Consider the following 18,469-nt stretch of genomic DNA (forward strand, 5'->3'; position numbering starts at 1 on the left):
TGTTTTGTAGTTGTGTTCATATAATTCTTGCTTTGTTTTGGCAGGTAGACTCCCAAATATTTTACATTATCAATAGTTATTTTAAATGGAATTTCTCTTTGTATTTGGACTTTGCTGGTAAAATATAGAAATGCTGATATATGTGGTTTTATTTTGTATCCTGTAACTTTGCTAAAGTTGTTAATTATTTCGAATAGTTTTGATTTGATTCTCTAGGATTTTCTAATTATACCATCATATCATCTACAAAGAGTGATAATTTTGTTTCTTCATTACATACTCAAATTCCCTTAATTTCTTTCTTTTTTCTAAAGCTAATGTTTCTAATACAATATTGAATAGCAATGGTGAGAGTGTCAACCTTGTTTTATTCCTGATCTCATTGGAAATACTTCTAGTTTATCCTCATTACATAGGATGCTTGCTGATGGTTTTAGATAGATGTTATTGATCATCTTAAGGAAAACTCCATTTATTCCTATGCTTTCTAGCTTTTTTAAAAATGGAAATGGCTGTTGGATTTTGTCATGCTTTTTCTGCATTTGTTGCTATAATTATGTGATTTCTGTTAGTTTGTTATTTAGTCAATTATGTCAATAATTTTCCTAATATTGAACCAGCCCTGTACTCCTGGTGTAAATCCTATTTGGCCATAGTGTATTATCCTGGTGATAACTTGCTATAATCTTTTTGCTAATATTTTAAGATTTTTGCATCAAAAAAATTTTTTTTCGCATCAATATTCATTAGGGCAATTGGTCTATAATTTTCTGGGTTTTGACCCTGCCTGGTTTAGGTATTAGCACCATATCTATGTCATAAAAGGAATTTGGTAGGATTCCTTTCCCTATTTTTCTAAATAGTTTGCATAATATTAGAATTAATTGTTCTTTAAATGTTCGGTAGAATTCACTTGTAAATCCATCTGGCCCTACAGATTTTTTTCTTAGGCATTTCATTAATAGCTTGTTTGATTTCTTTTTCTAAAATGGAACTACTTATTGTCTCCTCTGTTAACCTGAGCAATCTATATTTTTGTAAATATTCATCCCTTTTAGATTTTCATATTTTTTGACATAATTGGGTAAAATACCCCCTAATTATTGCTCTAATTTTCTCTTCATTGGTGGAAAGTTGACTCTTTTCATTTTTGATAGTAGCAATTTGAATTTCTTCTTTGCTTTTTCTAATCAAATTAACTAAAGATTTATCTATTTTTTTTTCATAAAACCAACTCTTAGTTTTATTAGTTCAATAGTTTTTTTACTTTCAATTTTTTTATTCTCTTGTAATTTCAGAATTTCAGATTTGGTATTTAACTGGGGATTTTAAAAATGTTCATTTTTGCTTTTTTAGTTGCATGCCCAGTTAATTTCTCCTCCTATTTTATTCAAGTAAGCATCAATAAAATGCTATTATTATATTTTGCAAATGAGGGAAACTGAGGTTAATAGTATTTAACTTGCCAAACTGTACATAGCAAGTTTCTGAGTCTAGATTTGAATTCAGGACTTTCTGATTTCAGGGAACCACCTAGTTGCTTCACAATCTGACTCTTTCCTACCTTTTCAATTTTCTTAATACTTACTCATGTCCATTTTTATTAGGAAGTGAGGCAAACCAGGCGCTCTCTCTCTCTCTCTCTCTCTCTCTCTCTCTCTCTCTCTCTCTCTCTCTCTCTCATTCCCTCCCTTCTTTCATTTTCTCCCTACCTCCTACTCTCTCTTCACTTCTTCCTTCCTTTCTCTTTCCCTCCCTCCATCCATTCCTCTCTCTCTTCTTCTAACTGCCCTACTCTCTAATATGTTCTCTATAGTCCAGAGACTCTGATCCATTATTCACAAACCTCCCAATCTGGAATTATGCTTCCTACCCCTAAGGCATATTATTTTTCATTTCTACTTAATTTCGGCCTGGTAGTGTTGATGGGGGTCGAGGTCCCTTTAAGATTCCTTTCTAATTGCCCAACCCATGGCTGACCTTGATTCACAAATCCTGGTCATAGGCACCCTTTGAATATCCAGGCCCAGCCCCACCATCAGCTCAGCTTCCCCCTTTCCTTTCCCTCATTAGTGTCCTAGCTCCTTTAAAACACAATCCTTTTTTTTAATGGTGGGGTGGAGGTAGGGGATGTGAGGAAGGTTGGATAGACAGAAATTAAATTATTAAAAAATAAATCTTAAGAAAAAAATTTAACATTTTACTGGAAACCTTTCCTGTCATTGTTTTGCTTGGCCAAAATCTTTTAAACATTTCTTTCCTGTTCTAAAAATTGTTGTTCAATACTACCACTAAAAGCCAGCATTTATATAGTGTATTTGAATTGATTACAAAAATCCTATTTGATCCTCACAAGGGCAGTAGGTGCTATTATTATCCCCATTAAATTAACAGTTGAGAAAACTGGCTGGGATGAGTGAGTTGCCTTGATCATAAATGTGGAGGTAGAAAAGGAATTCAGATCTTCCTGATTCTTGATCTTAAGCATGGCTCTTTGCAGTTCCTTCTTTTAGTTCTACACCACATAGGAGATAAGCCTAAATTTTAACTGTCAATTTCTGGGTCCTCCATAATCTTAATTCCTTTATCTGAGATTACCCCTAGTTTATCATATGTGTGCATATACATATATTTATTTGTACAAATGCAATTGTTTTCTCCCCCATTAGACTGTGAGGTCCTGGAGGGCAGGAATTGCCTTTTACTTTTTTGTAAAAAGTTACCCCAAGCACAGTCCCCCGCTCGGAATGAGTACTTAATAAATTCGAACTGATCGGCTTCCTGGAAGAATGGAGTTGGGGATGGGAAAAGGCATGTTTGCCCATTTTCCATCCTCCACAGCCGGACAGGGACGGAACCAGGCTGGTAACTGCAGAGCTAAGGATCCCTGGTAAAGGAACAGTCTGTGCTCTGCCCGGGCCTTCGGTTACATGCATAGACTTTGCTGCGCCTCCTCCTTAGACCTCGAACTTCTCGGGGTCAGAAGCTTCGCAGTTCCAAAGTGGGTGACCGGCAAATGCACTTACAAGCTTTATAATCTTGGGCGAGCCATTTAACTTCGGTCGGTCTCACCGGGATGATACTTCCCCGGGTTATTAGGATAAAATATAATTTGCAAAGCGCTATGTCCAAATGCTAGCAATTATCATATCCCATCACCCCAGGAGAGGCGGAAACCGTAACGTCTTTTTACAAAGTCAGAATCCCCTGCAGGCAATCTGGCTGACCATGGATTTCAGACAGGGCTCCCCACTTAACCGCATCTGGTTCGGAGCCGGATGACCAATGACATCGTCTTTTTTCCCTCTGTAGCGCATGCGCCCCTTCCTCTATCCGCGGAAAAGGAGGGGTTGAAGAGGAAGGGTTTACGTCACGCCAAGTAAATCCTTCCGCCTAGAGGACAAAAGAAAAAGAATCCCGAGCTTTTCCCTCTCTGCCTGCGCCAGTTTCCCATCCTTGTCCTTCTAAACGCCATCCTACAGAGTCGTGGGGGCTAAGTGCCGGAGAGGGAGGGAAAAGAGCCGGCAGGCGGGTGGGTGTCTAAGAGCGGATCCCTGCGCGGAGGCGGGGCGTGGCGGGCGCTCGGGGCTCTGCGCTTTTCTTCCCTCTTCCTCCCTCCCTCTTTCCCTCCCTCCTCCCCTCCCTCTGTCCCCGGCGGGTGGACGGACTCCGGCGCTTCGCTCTCGCCTCTGCTCATCTTTCCTTTCCCCTCCCCCTCTCTCCTTCCCCCGCCCTCTCCCCGCTGAGGCACTTCCCCTCCCCCGCCGCCCTATGGCGAGAGGGAGCCCCCTGCCCAGCCCGGCAGGAGGAGCGGCACCGGCGGCCTTGGGCCGGGGGGCGCCATGGGCCTGAGTCGGTGACGGGCACGGACCGTTGGCCCCCGCGCGCCGGGCAGGATGAGGCGGTAGCGGAGCCCCGGATGCCCCCAGTCGCCAGCGTGAAGCCCACTGCTCTGCCGGGGAGGAGGAGGAGGAGGAGGAGGAGGAGGAGGAGACGGAGGAGAGGAAGGTGAGCCGCCCCCCTCCAATGTACCCCCCCTCCAGGTGTTATCGACCCCACGGATCATGCCCCCAAGCAGAATAAGTGGGGACCCTTGAAAGGGAGGTCCTGAAACTTCCCCCCGCCCCAGCTTAGAACCCCCTTTCTGGTGCCTTTTTAGTGCCTTTCCTCGGTAGGTTTTCTCGGACGCCTGAACGTCCGGGGCCCTCTTAGTCTGATAGTGCGCTAAGATTGGAGGATCCCGAACTAGCTGTTTGCTTGCAGGTTCCGGGGTTGATGGAGAGCTCCCCGAGGGCAGGGACTGCTGCTTGCCTTTGTCTCCCCGGCGCCCAGCTCTGGGCCTGGCACTCGAAAAGCGCCAGCTCCGCTCTTGCTCTGGCCTTGAAAGGAATGCCCCTGAGGGTCGCTGTCCTGCCCACCCCGGCCGTAGTGGTCTCCAAGTGCGTGCTCGGGGACGGGGGTGGAGGCGGGCTGGCGAGCCGCCTTTGTTTGTGTGCCCAGGGCTCGGTTCGGTGCTTGGCACAGAAAGGACGCTGGGGCAATACTTGTAGTTAAAGGGAACTCGTGCCTTCCCTCTAGGAGGGTCTCAGCAAGGGCACCTAGCACAATCCCTGGCACAATGGATGTTTAATGGGAACATTTAAATGCTCCGAGACGATCCCCAACTTATCTTGGTGCGGAGCCTCCCCCGTAGATGAAGTACACGGCCGGTCTTTGGCCTTCCTTTGTATCCTCTGAGCTTTAGCACAAAGTACGAACTGGACCTTTGTGTGTCGATTTTGATGGGAACGTCCTTTTCCTATAATCTCCAACTTATCTGGTTTAGATCGTAGGTAATTATTTCCGTGCTGCTTTCTTCCTTTAGACGGAGAGCAGCGATTGTTGTGCTTTTCTTTGTATCGGTTGTGTAGTGGAGTCTCTGAAACAAAATAGGCCCTTGATCAATACTCACCGACCTTAATGGGAACAGATGAATGCTCGTTCCTTTTCTCTTCAGTGATCTCCAATTTGTGCCGTCCACGTACTATATGTTCATAGTAGTTTGCATATTGTCTGCTATTGTGCCCTGAGTTCTTTGAGCGGGGACTATTTTTTTTAGGAGTCGAGTAGAGGAAGAGGCTTTTCTTTGTATGCTCAGCGCTTGGCACAGGCTCTTAAATGAATTTTTCTTGACTGACTTGACTGACATCTCCCCACCTCCGTACTGTTTGTTATCATAAAACGGTCAGAAACACACTACCAGCGCATTCGGGAGATGGTACTGCTTCACCGGCACAATTTTTTTGTCACTGAGGAGCTTTGAATCCCTTGTGAATGAATGCTTACTGTGTACTTGGAGCTGCAGACCACCTTTTTTTGGGCGGAGGCGTTAGTGAAGAGGTGATAAAGCCTTACAGAGTACTTTGATTTGACAACTAGGTCAGTCATACAGACACGGCCTGGATTTCTTTGGTCAAGAAACTCCGACTCCTTCTCTGCAACTTAATAGTCTTAAAAGGGGGGTTTTCAGGCCGGAGTTTGTGAACTTCTTTCTTTTTTTAAAATTTTGATAATGCTTCCAGTATAGTTGCTTTCCTTTGCAATACTGCATGTCTTATTTTGTGCATTTAAAAACATTATTCTGGGGAGATCATAGGTTTTCTTGAGTGCCAAACAAGTCCTTGACAAAAAGAATCCCTGTCTTAAATAGTTATCTAGATCAGGACTTAAACTTTTTTATGTTTCTCACCCCATTTTGCTTGAAAAATTTATGTGACTCAAGGTACATAGATATAAAATAAGTATACAAATCAAATGTTTACTGATAATCATAATTTCAAGACCCTCAAATTCAGTTATGAGACCCTATATGGGATCGAGACCCACAATTTAAGAAACTGGGCTTTAGAGTACTTGGAAAGTTGAGTGACTTGCCCAGAGTCACAGAGAAGTGACTTGATTTTCTTGATGTCTAGGCCAGTTTTATTCACTGTCAGACTCCTTTCTCATGACAACCGAAGATATAATGAAATAAAGCTTTTGGAGAATTGAGAAGGAAGGAAGCAAAACAAGAAAACAAATATTAAGTGCTTACTATGTGCTAGGTGATAAGGAAAGGGGAAAAGAAGAGTAAGTATACAAAAGCCAAAATAGTTCCTGTTCCTATAGAAGAAATCTTAAAAAATAAATGAAATTATAATATCTAGGATTATTAAGTCAATGGATGAAGAAACATTTACACTAAAGGCTGCTTAGTGTAGTGAATGGCTAGTGAGTTGTCATCAAACCAGCAAAGTTTGGGTTTAAATTTCACCTTTTAAATATACTGTGTGATCCTTTACTGGCCACTTAACTTCTTAGTGTTCTAGACAACTTTGTAAGGCTATATAAGATGCAGAGAAAGAACTGATCTGCTTGAGTACAGTTTTTCTTTCTCAACTGGAGTTCCTCATACCTGTGAATCCAAGATATAATTCTTATCCTTCTTTCTGTTAAGGCTGCCCAAGGTATGCCTGAGGAGACAAATCAGAAATTAAAGAGCTTTTGTTGTCCTAGGGAAATGTTTACAGATAGATAATTACAAGAATTTGTAATCAAAATATTCAGTGATGGTTGAGAGGGGTGATTCAGAGAGGGAAAAGTTCTGAGGATCACAGATCACCTTGGAAAAGACAAGTGAACCAGAGAGGTGAGATGTGTGATTTGGGAAACCCCAAGTTTCTGCTTAGAGCAGAGAATTTCAAGGGTAGAAACAACTTTTAAGTGGCCTAAAGGCAGTGGGGTATAGGAAAATATAGAAAGGGGAGACAGCTTGCCTTCTTATTGGCTTTCTGTATAGACAGGATTTTTTTTTTTTTAATCTGGCAAAGCATCCCCCTTTCCACCTCCTTTTAAAGCCCTACTATTAACCAAAAAAAAAAAAAGGAAACAGTGTTGATTAAAGAGCACAAAGTGGTAGTAAAATTTTAAATGTACATGTATTTAATGTGAAATCATCTTTTCCAAATTGTTAATGTTAAGGAGCAAAAAAATTAGGGGCAAAGATAAGGAAAAGGCAAAGGTAGCCTGCCCTTCACTTAATGAAAAGGTGATCAGCAATATAGAGGGTTTTAGTACCTCCAGTTTTTGATATTTGAGATTTGGCTATGTTGATGCTTTGAAAACAAGTTCTTGAGAGTAGAACATTTATTGATTAAGAGAGGAACACCATTTATTGTTTATCTTCTTGTTCATGCCACTTTCACATTCTCCAATACTGAATCCTTTTTTCTTTTCTTTTCTTTTCTTTTCTTTTCTTTTCTTTTCTTTTCTTTTCTTTTCTTTTCTTTTCTTTTCTTTTCTTTTCTTTTCTTTTCTTTTCTTTTCTTTTCTTTTCTTTTTTTTTCTTCCTTTTCTTTTCCTTCCCTTTCTTTTCCTTTCTTTTCTTTTTTTTGCACATAGACAAAAATTAAAAATAGTCCCCATTATCTTCTTTAAATTACACGATGAGTTGAGGAGGGAAAGGGTCTTAACACCTAGGGAGAGGTTCAGTAAAAGCTTCTAGCAGGAGGTGGCACTTAAACTAAACCTTGAAGAAAAAGATTTTCAAGAGGTGGAGCAGAAGTACATTCCAGACCTGGGGGGACAGAATGGCCTGTCCAAAGATTTGGAATGTGGTGGAGGGTACATGCTATAGCAAGGTCATGGTGAGAGGGTGAGAAGGAAAATATGCAGATAGCTTGGAGTTCTCTTGCTTCTTTTATGGACTCTATTTGACTACTTGTTATGAATTTTTATATTAGGCAAAGGTCTTTGAACTCAGTTTGTAAGGTCTTTCACAATTGACTTTAGTGTTAAAATTCTATAGCCAGTAGGTACAGAGCTAAAAGTGAAATCCTTTAAACAAATCTAACTTCTAGGGAGGTAGGGTAGTGGGGAATATGACTTTTAAGATTAAAAAAAATGGGGGAAGCTCTCTAATTATTCAAATTGGTAACATTATGGACAATTGATTAGCATTAGAAACTTATTTTCCCCCTGATTCTTAGCTATTTATTTGGCTTTTTAGTCCTGAGAGTGAAATTTTTTCAAACCTCTTAAATTTTGTTAAAATCTTTTAAGACGTGTAAGAAAGCATTCTTTAACTTCTCAAATCATTTAATAAGTGGTCTAAAAGTCTAACTTTTTGCTTACATTAGTGCTTCATGTCATAAAACACCTATGGCATTGTTTTAAAATGGATTCTTTAAAAAAAAAACAAAAAAAACTTTGTTTCTCATCCCCTTTTAAGACTATGTAGAATCTACTCACCTAGACACCCATTTTTGGAAAAATGTAAAATAAATCCTGCATTCATCAGTGAGTCAGTGGAATTATGTCTACTTTCCCCACATCTTCCTGAGCTTATATTCAATCACAGTTTCTGTCCTTCCAGCTTCCCAGAAGAGCACATTTCCATCAAAACAGCGAGCATGCGTGCACACATGCGCACGCGTGCGCGCGGCACACACACACACACACACACGGTTCAACCCAGAATTATACCCTCTCTACTTCCTGCCTACAACTTCAATGAGACTACATATATCAATGGAACAGAGAATCATCTTTTTATGCCACCTTATGGATAAGTGAGTGTTCTTCTAGTTTTCATTCTTTGCTCTTACACTAAAATAGAACCTGTGTAAAAATCCAAAAAGTTATCAACTGGTTTCTTGGATGTGAACTTAGATCTAGTTACAGAGATGTTCCTCTGCCCCCAAACTGAAGAAAGGAAAAGAAAAACAAAAACCAGAATCTTTGTAACAAATAAGCCTTGTTAAGTAAAGCAAATGCACACCTTGGCCAGATTTGAAAATGTATGTCTTATATCTCTTTCTCATATCACATAGGGAGAACTCAAATATCAAAATCATTTGATGCAACAATCTATTGAATAGTATACTATGGAATCCTGAAGCATCTGTCATTGATCTTAAAATGATATAGCTCTTAGGCTTTCTCATATAAGTAGTTAAGAATACCTAGTGGCAAACATTGTGAACCACTATGCAAATAGACAATATGCTTTTTGTATGCTTTTTTTTTTCTTATGGACATCCTTGAACTTTCAAGAAGAATACTTGTCTTTTATAACTTAAACAAAGATTACTATATCCAGGATATATTTATGGAACATGCATTTAATGTGTTGCCAGTGGTCTTGGAAATATTTTTTCTTATGTGTGTGTTTCAGACAGTTGCTCCCTGACATGAAATAATTCATTCTCATTGGTCAGGACCTTGTACTGAGTCATAATGAAAAAAGAATTTGATTCAATCAAAAAGTATCGTTGGAGATCCTCTATCTAAAATTTTATAGAATCATCCAACCATATGTCATCTAAAAAATTCCCAAAATTACAGTAATGAAATAAATGGTACTATAATATCCTAGGGGGTGGTGGTGGAGGGAATATGCATGTTCCTTGTGATTAATTTTGCTTAATATACTTTAAGACAACACTATTGCCACAGGCTCTTTTCCTTACTTTTAAATCTTCACTCTGCTCCCACCCCCATTTGTCATTTTCCCTGAAAATTTTGGAGTTTTGTTTATTAATTCCTGCAATTATGTTATTCTTTTCCTTCTTTTCTTCCTGTGTAGTTAAGTAAATTTTTCTTTATCTCCTCTCCATCTTTTGTTAGTATTTTTTGGGGTCATTTTCTGAGTTTTTTTCTCAAGAAGAGACAACTTGCTTTATTTAATTTATTTTCCCAGTTACATGCAAAACAGTTTTTTACATTTGTTTTTAAAACTTTTGAGTTCCAGATTTTTTCCCTTCTTCCCCTTCTCGCCATGAAAAAGTGAAGTTACGCAAAATATTTCTACAAGTTATGTTGCAAAAAACCCAAACCAAAACAAACAAAAAAATAAATCTCCCAAAAAATCTTTTTTTTTAGAAGTATGTTTCATAAGAGATTCTTTTAACCTTGTTTTCTTCATCAATTGTCTTCCCATTCTGTATTTTATTTTGTGTCTTGAAATTTGCAGAATAGATTTTTTTTGGTTTATTTTTAGAGGTGATTTATGGATGTTGGTAATCTATAGATTATTTCTTTCATTAGGTGTTGTTTTCATTGTCTTACAATATTTATTTAGAGATATTTGCAGTTGCTAATTGTCTTGGTGAAGAGGGGAGTCTGAAACCGAAGGGAGGACCTCAAAACTTTCTCTCTCAAGGAGAAAAACTTGAATTCTGGCCTCTGTAAAAGACTCCCACCCGAGGGAAACTGGACAAACAGCTTCATTCTGTTATCTAGATGGGCTAGTTGAGTCTAGAGTTGGAGATTCTAACTCCATTGAATTGGAGATTAGTCCAAAGACACTCATTCAATTCCAAGATTTTCTCTGATTCCAGCTCAAACTTCGCCCAGCCCCCATCAAGAGCTGCTAGCCTAGGCTTCTGTTATAAAATGAGCCAACTTGGGGCTCAATCCTTGCAGAGGCCTTAACATGCCAAGGAACTTCTCTCTCCCTGGCATTGCAGCAACCTCTGCCTGCTGAAATGATATTCTCTTTCAGCATTAACCTCTCTTTATCTTTCTCACCTATTTCCCAATAACAAGATTTTATACATAACTGTCGGGATTTCTCTCCTAGAAACTTTACTTCTCTATCAGGACCTTGCCACCAAGGAATTACAGTCTTTCTATTCATGCATAGCAAAGGCTGACTTCCCAATGTCAATAATAAACTTCTTTTACCAGTCTAGCCTTTTGGGTTTGTAAATTCCTTTATGAAGGACCTCTGTGCCTCCAGAAGGGGTTCCCAAAACTTCCTACCCTGTGCCGAATCCTGGGGGGAATCTAGGGGAGCCAAACTTACTCCTTTGGTTTCCTGAGCCCCGAACCTGCCACTAACCTCATCATTTAACTCCCTGACAACCAGGAACCCTAACCTCATCATTGGTAGCCATCTTCTCTTTTGTTTTAATATCTTCCCGTTGACTTACCTGCTTGTGCCCTAGGTTTTTAGTATGTGTTGTCATCTTCCCAAGATCCTCATTGTTTTTTAGGCTTTTTTCCTTTATATACCTGTATTGCTCACTTTCTAACTCCTGTTGTAGCAGGCCTCACAGATGCTAATTGTTGGATCCTTTACTCAGCTTCCTTCCACATTAGAGAATTAATTTTTTGCTGTTCTTAATCCCTGCCCCAAGTGACAGATAGGGGTACCGAAGTGACCCACATTGGATACTAGTGACATTTTTTTTCAGGCTTAGTATAGTCCAACATGCTGGCTGGCATCCTGCCCCAATTCCCTCTTTAGTTCTTTGACTAATTGCTGCTGCCTCTCAAGTTGCCCATTCAATCTCTAATACCACCTTCTCAGGGCACAAATAAAGTTTACTGATTGTTGGGATGAGGATTGGGGCTGGCTGTGTTGCAGAGACTGCAGCAGCCACAGTAGGAAATTGTAGAATAGAGCACCAGCCTTATGAGTCTGCTTGTGCCCTGCTAGCCTTGGGAGCTGGTGAGAGTGGGTGCTAATTCTTCAAGCTGTTGCCTTGTTAGGCTTCTTGGCTTTTGGAGTTATTTCTCTTAGAGAGTTTTTAAGAATATTTCATCTTATTGCTCATGTGACATTTCTCTGAGTGTATTTTTACATGAAACCAAAATATCATCTTTTTCTCTCTCCAATTTGACCATATTTAGATTCCTTGCCTTGAATTTTGCAGGTCAGTTGCTTAGAAATCAGGTTCCTAGGAGCCAATGTGAAATGAACTGGACCCTCCTAGTTGTTGGAATATTGGAGGTAATATTTTTAAAAAGATCCCAAATTAATTAAATGTCATCTTTATAAGCAATGAACTACTACAAGAAGTAGTAGTAATGGACTGTGTCCTGGCTGTTGCCACTAGGCTAGTTGTATGTTTTGGGGCAAGTCATGAAAGGTTGCATTTTTTTCTCTGTAAAAGGAAGTATCTCTAGTTTAAAAATGTTTTAAATATAACCTTGTAGGCGTGGTTTTATGAAGAAAGCAATCTCATAAGAACATCATTAACAAAAGATATGCTTGTTGACTGACAATCCTATAAATAGAGGATAGGTTCCAGAAACTCTTATGAATAGAAATTGCTATCTTCTTTATATTTATTCCTATTACCCAGCTTGGTTGGCACAGTAGGCAATTAATAAATGCTTAGTTTCTCAATTAATACAATTTTCCCTCTCATCTTAGTTATTTTGGTCATATCAACTTATTGAATGAGACACTTTATATTTAGCTGTAGGCAGACTTATATGATATAAGCAATCTTTTTACTATCATAACAACTTTGGGAGGCGGGTATTATGATTATGTCCATTTTTTTTTTAGGAAATTGAGCCAAGCAGAGGTTACAGGACTTTGGCCAGAGTTATACAGCTAATAAATGTCTTTGACAGGATTTTAAACAGGACTTGACTCCAGTTCTGGCCTTCTTTCTCTTAAGCCTGGAGAAACAAGTTTCTCACCTGGGAATTTTCAGTGCCCATGAAATTGCAGATTTTGTCCTCCTCTTCCTTCTTCCCCCTCTTCAGGGTTGGTGCTCTATCCACTGTGCCATCTAGCTGCCCCAAGTTATTTCAGTTTTTAAAAAGTTTTGGATTTAAAGGAAAGGAAACCATATTGTCCTTAACAACGGTGAATAAATACATTGATAAAAATTATGGTTTTCATTTCCCTCAAGAGGGATGAGCTGTCATATTTTGGAGTATTCTAGCTTAATAGGAGTTTCCAGAAGTAAACCCTTGTTAGTCATCTAAAGAATTTTTCCACAGATAGTGACGTTCTTACCAATGCTCAGACAAATTTATTTAGATTTTGAATCTTTTTTTATATGTCTTATCTCCCTTTTAGTTTCAGTTCTATGAGTCTTGGTTTTTTATGGTTACTGATAAAGTCCCTGAATTGATATAGTCACTCTAATACCATGACAATTGGAGTTCCTTGATATTTGATTTTTTTGGTGAACCAAAAAGCAATTACTAAGTTAACTGTTAAGGGCCGGGAATACAAAGAAGAAAGTAAAAACTTTTTGTTCTCAGGAGCTCCAGATGTTTTTGCTGCAGTGGACAGCAAGAGACAGATGGGAATTCATATTCTTTAGAATTATTTTCCTTAATAAAGCCATATTTGTTTTTGATATTGATGCTTTTCTGATGGAGGACTTAAGAAAATTTTGTTTTCTGGAACTTAAGTGACTGGGACTGTTGAAAAGGCAGTTTTTCAAGACTTGTCTTGCAAAGGGTTGCATCCCTGACTTATGGTTTTAGAAGCAGTTTGGAAACAGGAACAATAGGTAGCGTGGGGATACTGTGTTAGGAGAAACAATCCTATTCAGCAACTCAAACTGCCAGAGGATGGGTTTCTGCATCCAGAGAGTCTTAACTTTTCTATTGAGAAGAATAAAGTTTGCCTCCACAATAGGTCTCTGGAAGCAAGTACTTGTTTTTTGACTTTGGCTTTTCATTTTGTCTTTACCTACAATAATATAATATTCTGATTTGACTAATTTTCTCTTTAATTCATGAAAGTCTTTCCCAGTTTCAATGAATTCTTTGTATTTGCCTAGAAGTAGTATTTATTAACATAATTTTTATCATATTTAAAAATCATTTTTCAGAACAATTTAGATTATTTCCAGTTGCTCCAGAAATATACTAATTTATCTGTTTTGTTGTAATTTCTTTAACATTAACCATTCCCATCTTTCATCTTTGAAAATTAGATGGGTGTGAAATGATATTGCAGTTTTTTAACATTGTGTTTCTTACACATGCTATGTTCACTTTTTTCTTTTGTTTTTTTTTCCTCTCGTTTTTCCCTTTGTTCTGATTTTTCTCTCCCAACATGATTCATAAGAAAATGTGTTTTTAAAAAATGAATATACATGTATAATAAGAAAAAATTAATAAAAAATTGCATTCCTCAAAATTTTTAAAATAAATTCTTGTTGATATCTTTTCATATCACCAACATTTATCGCAGTATCTCCTGGCATTTTTCTTAACTATTATTTTTTTCTATGTTTTTTGATTCAAGATATGGACTATTTTGCTGAGCTTAGTAAAAGCTTGTGATAACTGTCTAGGGTTCCAGAGGACTGATGATGAAATATGCTACTTATCTCTTCATAGAGAAGGAAGAACTTGGAATGCATAATGAGTCATTTTTTTGAATATGTCCTATGTGGGAATTTGTTTTTGATTTACTATATGTTTGTAATAGTTTTATTTTTCTCATGTTTTCAATTAGGAGGGAGAAGGCAGACCTTGGCTAATTGAAAACAATTAAAAAAAACCAAAACACTTCATAGCCCCACTGACCACTTGGCCATTAGGGAATCAGACTTTTGATACAAAGATTTTTTTTTCCCCCTCGGTTGCTATCCTCCCCTACTTAATTTTATATTATGGAAGTTGTCTATTTTTTTCTGTAATATATATTTCTTGTCTAGTTAAATATACATTTTGCATTTATTTTAATGGAATTTCCCTATTTGCTTCTGTTTTTTTTTTTTTTTTTTTTTTTTTTTTTTTTTTAGTATTGTACAGAAATGCTGTAACTTCCTTCCCTACTCCTGTCCCCTGTATCATACGAATAATCTTTCTTCTCAAACAGTTGCTGGGAATGCAGGTTATATATTTTGGCAGTGTTTTCCAATTCCTTCTCTGGGAAGTCTGGCACTATGCCAGTGAATGAAGTCACTATGAAGTATATAATAATGTTATAGCACCCATAAAGTAAAACCTTTTGTAAATTAGAAAATGTCATCACCCTAGAGATTTTTAGAAAATGTTACAATTTTACTTGTTACTTACAGGTTACAAATTAATATATACGTTTTCTCTTTTTTAGCTTATTTAAAACTATATTTAGTTGATATTTTAAAAGATTTTTATTGACTTTTTTTGTTTTTAATATGTAAATTTGTTCCTGTATCCCTCTCCTTCCTGCATCCCAGAGAACCATCCTTTATAACTGTTAAGAAACAAAATACTTTACCAAGAACTCCAGACGAATGCAGGAAAGATTTATTTTACAATCTTGCAAGAAGGGGTGCCTAGGTTAATAGACACACCTTTGGGACTCCTAAGGCACCATTTTATTTCCTGTTCTGAAGCACTAGTCTCTTCCCTGATTCCCCATTAATTGGATGTTAGGACACATGAATCTCCACCCCTCATTACATAGCCAGTCCCTGCTCCCAAGGAACTTAACATTCTAGAAAGAGGAAGCTAACTGAGGAGGGCTTGGGACAAAGAACAAAAGATTCTTTTTAAATCTCTGGGCTCTGCCTCTGACCACAAAAGTCAGTTCTTGCCCCCAAGGAGTTTACATTCTTTCGGGGAAAGATAAACTTCACCCTGGATTATTCTTTGATGTCCTTATGGTTTTCTAATTTAAGTTTCATTTCTCCAATTTAATTTTCATAACTGGAAAATAAACTTCATTCATTTCTCACAATAACAAAAAATTATTTTTATTTTTTAATAATAGCTTTTTATTTTCAAAATACATGTAAAGATAGTTTTCAACATTTACCTTGCAAAAACTTGTGTGCCAAATTTTTCTCCCCTTTCCATACACTCCTACCTCCTCTAGACAGCAAGTAATCCAAAATAGGTTAAACGTGTACATTTCTTCTAAACATATTTCCATATTTATCATGCTGCACAAGAAAAATCAGATAAAAAAAAAAGACGAGGAAAAAAAAGCAAGCAAACAAACAATAACAAAAAAGGTGAAAATACTATGTTATGATCTATATTCAGTTCCTAAAGTCCTCTTTCTGGATGTAGATGACTCTCTCCATCACAAGTCTATTGGAATTGGCCTGAATCACCTCATTGTATAACAGATAATTTTAAAAAGAAAGAGAAATTCAGCAAAATTCATCAGGATATTGAGAAAAAAAATGGTAGTACCTGATCTCTGTGAAGAAGTGAGGAGAGGTGAATTCTCCCATCTCTGGGGATGCTCCTTTTTCTTTATAATTCACAGCATTCTTTTTTTATTGCATTTACATACTTGTGATCATTGTATCTATTGTTTTCCTGACTGCTTACTTCATTTGAATTAATCCACATAAATCTTTCCATCATTCTCTGAATTGATTTTGTTCATTATTTCTTGTGGCACAGTATTTTTTCATTACACTTATGAATCACAATTTATTTAGCTATTCCCCAGTTCTTGGATTCTATTTTGTTCCCAATTCTTAGCTCCTACAAAAAATTTCTGCTATGAAAATTTGGTGAACTTGAGACTTTTCTTTCTGTCTTTAACTTTTTTTAATGTCTCGGTCAAAGAACATGGACAAGTTCCAAATACCTTTTCAGGATTGTTGGACTAATTTGTTTCGAATTCCACCAGCAATATATTAGTATGTTAGTTTTTTCTTCAGCTTCTAACTCTTTACAATTCTCATCTTTTGTCGTCTTTGCCAGATTGCTAGGTATGAGGTAAAGCCTAAGTGTTTATTTATGCATTTATCATATTAGTGGTTCAGAGATATTTTAAAAAAATATGGTTATTAATAGTTTATAGTTCTTTTCGGGCCTGTTCATATCCTGTGGCCATTTATTCTTTTGGGAATTACTCTTTTATATATTTGTAAATTCTATTTGTCCATTTGGGAATGACTTTTTATATATGTGTAAATTCCTTGTATGTAAAAAATTGTGATTATTTCCTCTTTGATGTAGCCCACACAAAAAGATAATCAGGGCTTAGAGAGCAAGAGATAGAGATTTTGTAAAGAAGTTAAAAAATGTGGAGGGAACTTGTTAAAATTTTTCCACTTAGCTTCTTATACTTGTGAATCTACAAAATACCATGCTTATACATATTCATTATTACAATTCTAAATTCTTTATATTGAAAACTGATGAGAAAACTGATCCTAGTGATGATCCTTGACCACAAGTCTGTATTATATAGGTGTTGCAAAAGTCTTAATTCAGTTTTCAGCTTTAAAAATTAGAATATAGTTTTTTAGAACTTCTTGCATTATAGAACAATTTGGGGAATACTACAAGAAATGGGAGGGGTTGGTTTAATTGTTAATATTTGGATTCAAACTAGTTAAACCTATTTCTTTTTTAAAAATAGCTCAATTTAAGAATGTAGTTAATTTCTTTCTTTCTTTTTTTTTCTTTTTTCTGAGGCTGGGGTTAAGTGACTTGCCTAGGGTCACACAAACTAGGAAGTGTTAAGTGTCTGAGACCACATTTGAACTCAGGTCCTCCTGAATTCTGGGCTGGTACTCTATCCACTGCGCCACCCAACTGCCCCCCATGTAGTTAATTTCTTTTTGGGGGATGAGGATTGTGATTTAATTGATATGGGGAATACCTGGTTAGAAAACTTTATACCAATGCAGGTACACATTTCTATAATTTGTGGTTTTATAGTTTCCTTGAGCATTGAGAGATTAACTAAATTGCCAGATTCACACAACCTGAATATGTCCAGAAGTAAAACTTGTACTCAGGTCTTTCTGATTCTGAGTAAAACAATGCATTGTGGCATACCACCCCCTTGGTTTCCATATAAAATGAAAATCTTGAACCTTAGGAGATTTTACATTTCAATCTCATTTAGTTGATAAATCTGTGGCACTAAGAAACAAAATTTTAATACATCTGGAAAAATCTTTTTGGGTTACATATATCCTATGATATTTATCTTTTTTATTATTATTTTGATGAATCACGTCTGACAATGGTTTGCTATTTCTCTAGCTTTTTTTACAGATGAGAAAACAGATAAACAGGGTTAAGTAAGACTTGTCCAGGGTCATAAAACTAGTAAATGTCTGAAGCTAGATTTGAACACAGGTTCTCTTGACTCCTACATTGGCATGCTATCCATCATGTCACTTCCATCTGACCATGTATCCTTTCAGATTTCCAAATCAAGATATATTTTATCTAAGTGAAGTCAGGCAAGGGCAAGGAAGTCACACAGCAGTTGTGATGAACCTAATTCTCCTCTCCCATTTCCCAAATGTTTTTTAAAAACAACCAAGCCAGCAGCAGCAGCAGCAAGTTGTAACAGGTACACAGTTGGTTAAGCAGAGTAGATTCCTACCTTTGCCATATGTAAAAATGTATTTCTAGTACTTGAATTATGTCCTTTTGATGGGGGTTGAGGTCCCTTTAAGATTTCCTTTCTGATTTCCCTACCCCCATGGCTGACCTTTGAAATTCACAAATCCTGGTCACAAAGCATCCTTTTGAATATCCGGGCCCAGCCCCCACTGGATCTGAGCTGGCTTGGTTTTTCTCAGCCCCCACTATCTGCTCAGGTTTCCCCAACCCCCACAAACAGTTTCTTCCTCATCTGAAAAGCCCTCCAGGAACTTGGCACCACCCACAAGCCCCTTTTAGGTATAAAAGAGCCAAGCTGGAGCTCTCTCTTTGCAGGAGCCCTTCCCCCCAAAACATGGTATCCTTCAGGCCATGTAAGGGTTCCTGCCCG

General features: G+C 37.6%; 1 protein-coding gene across 1 annotated transcript in view; it reads left to right on the forward strand.

Moving 5' to 3' along the window:
* The first annotated feature begins 3,211 nt into the window (after positions 1 to 3,211).
* The window catches only part of CCNI (cyclin I), a 43,183-nt gene continuing 27,925 nt past the window's right edge, over positions 3,212 to 18,469 (forward strand). The window contains exon 1 of the mRNA XM_074273961.1: positions 3,212 to 4,008. The gene's annotated coding sequence lies outside the window, so the exon portion shown is untranslated. The remainder of the gene's footprint in view (positions 4,009 to 18,469) is intronic.

Source organism: Sminthopsis crassicaudata, chromosome 6 (genome assembly GCF_048593235.1).
Source record: "Sminthopsis crassicaudata isolate SCR6 chromosome 6, ASM4859323v1, whole genome shotgun sequence".
Lineage (NCBI taxonomy): Eukaryota > Metazoa > Chordata > Mammalia > Dasyuromorphia > Dasyuridae > Sminthopsis > Sminthopsis crassicaudata.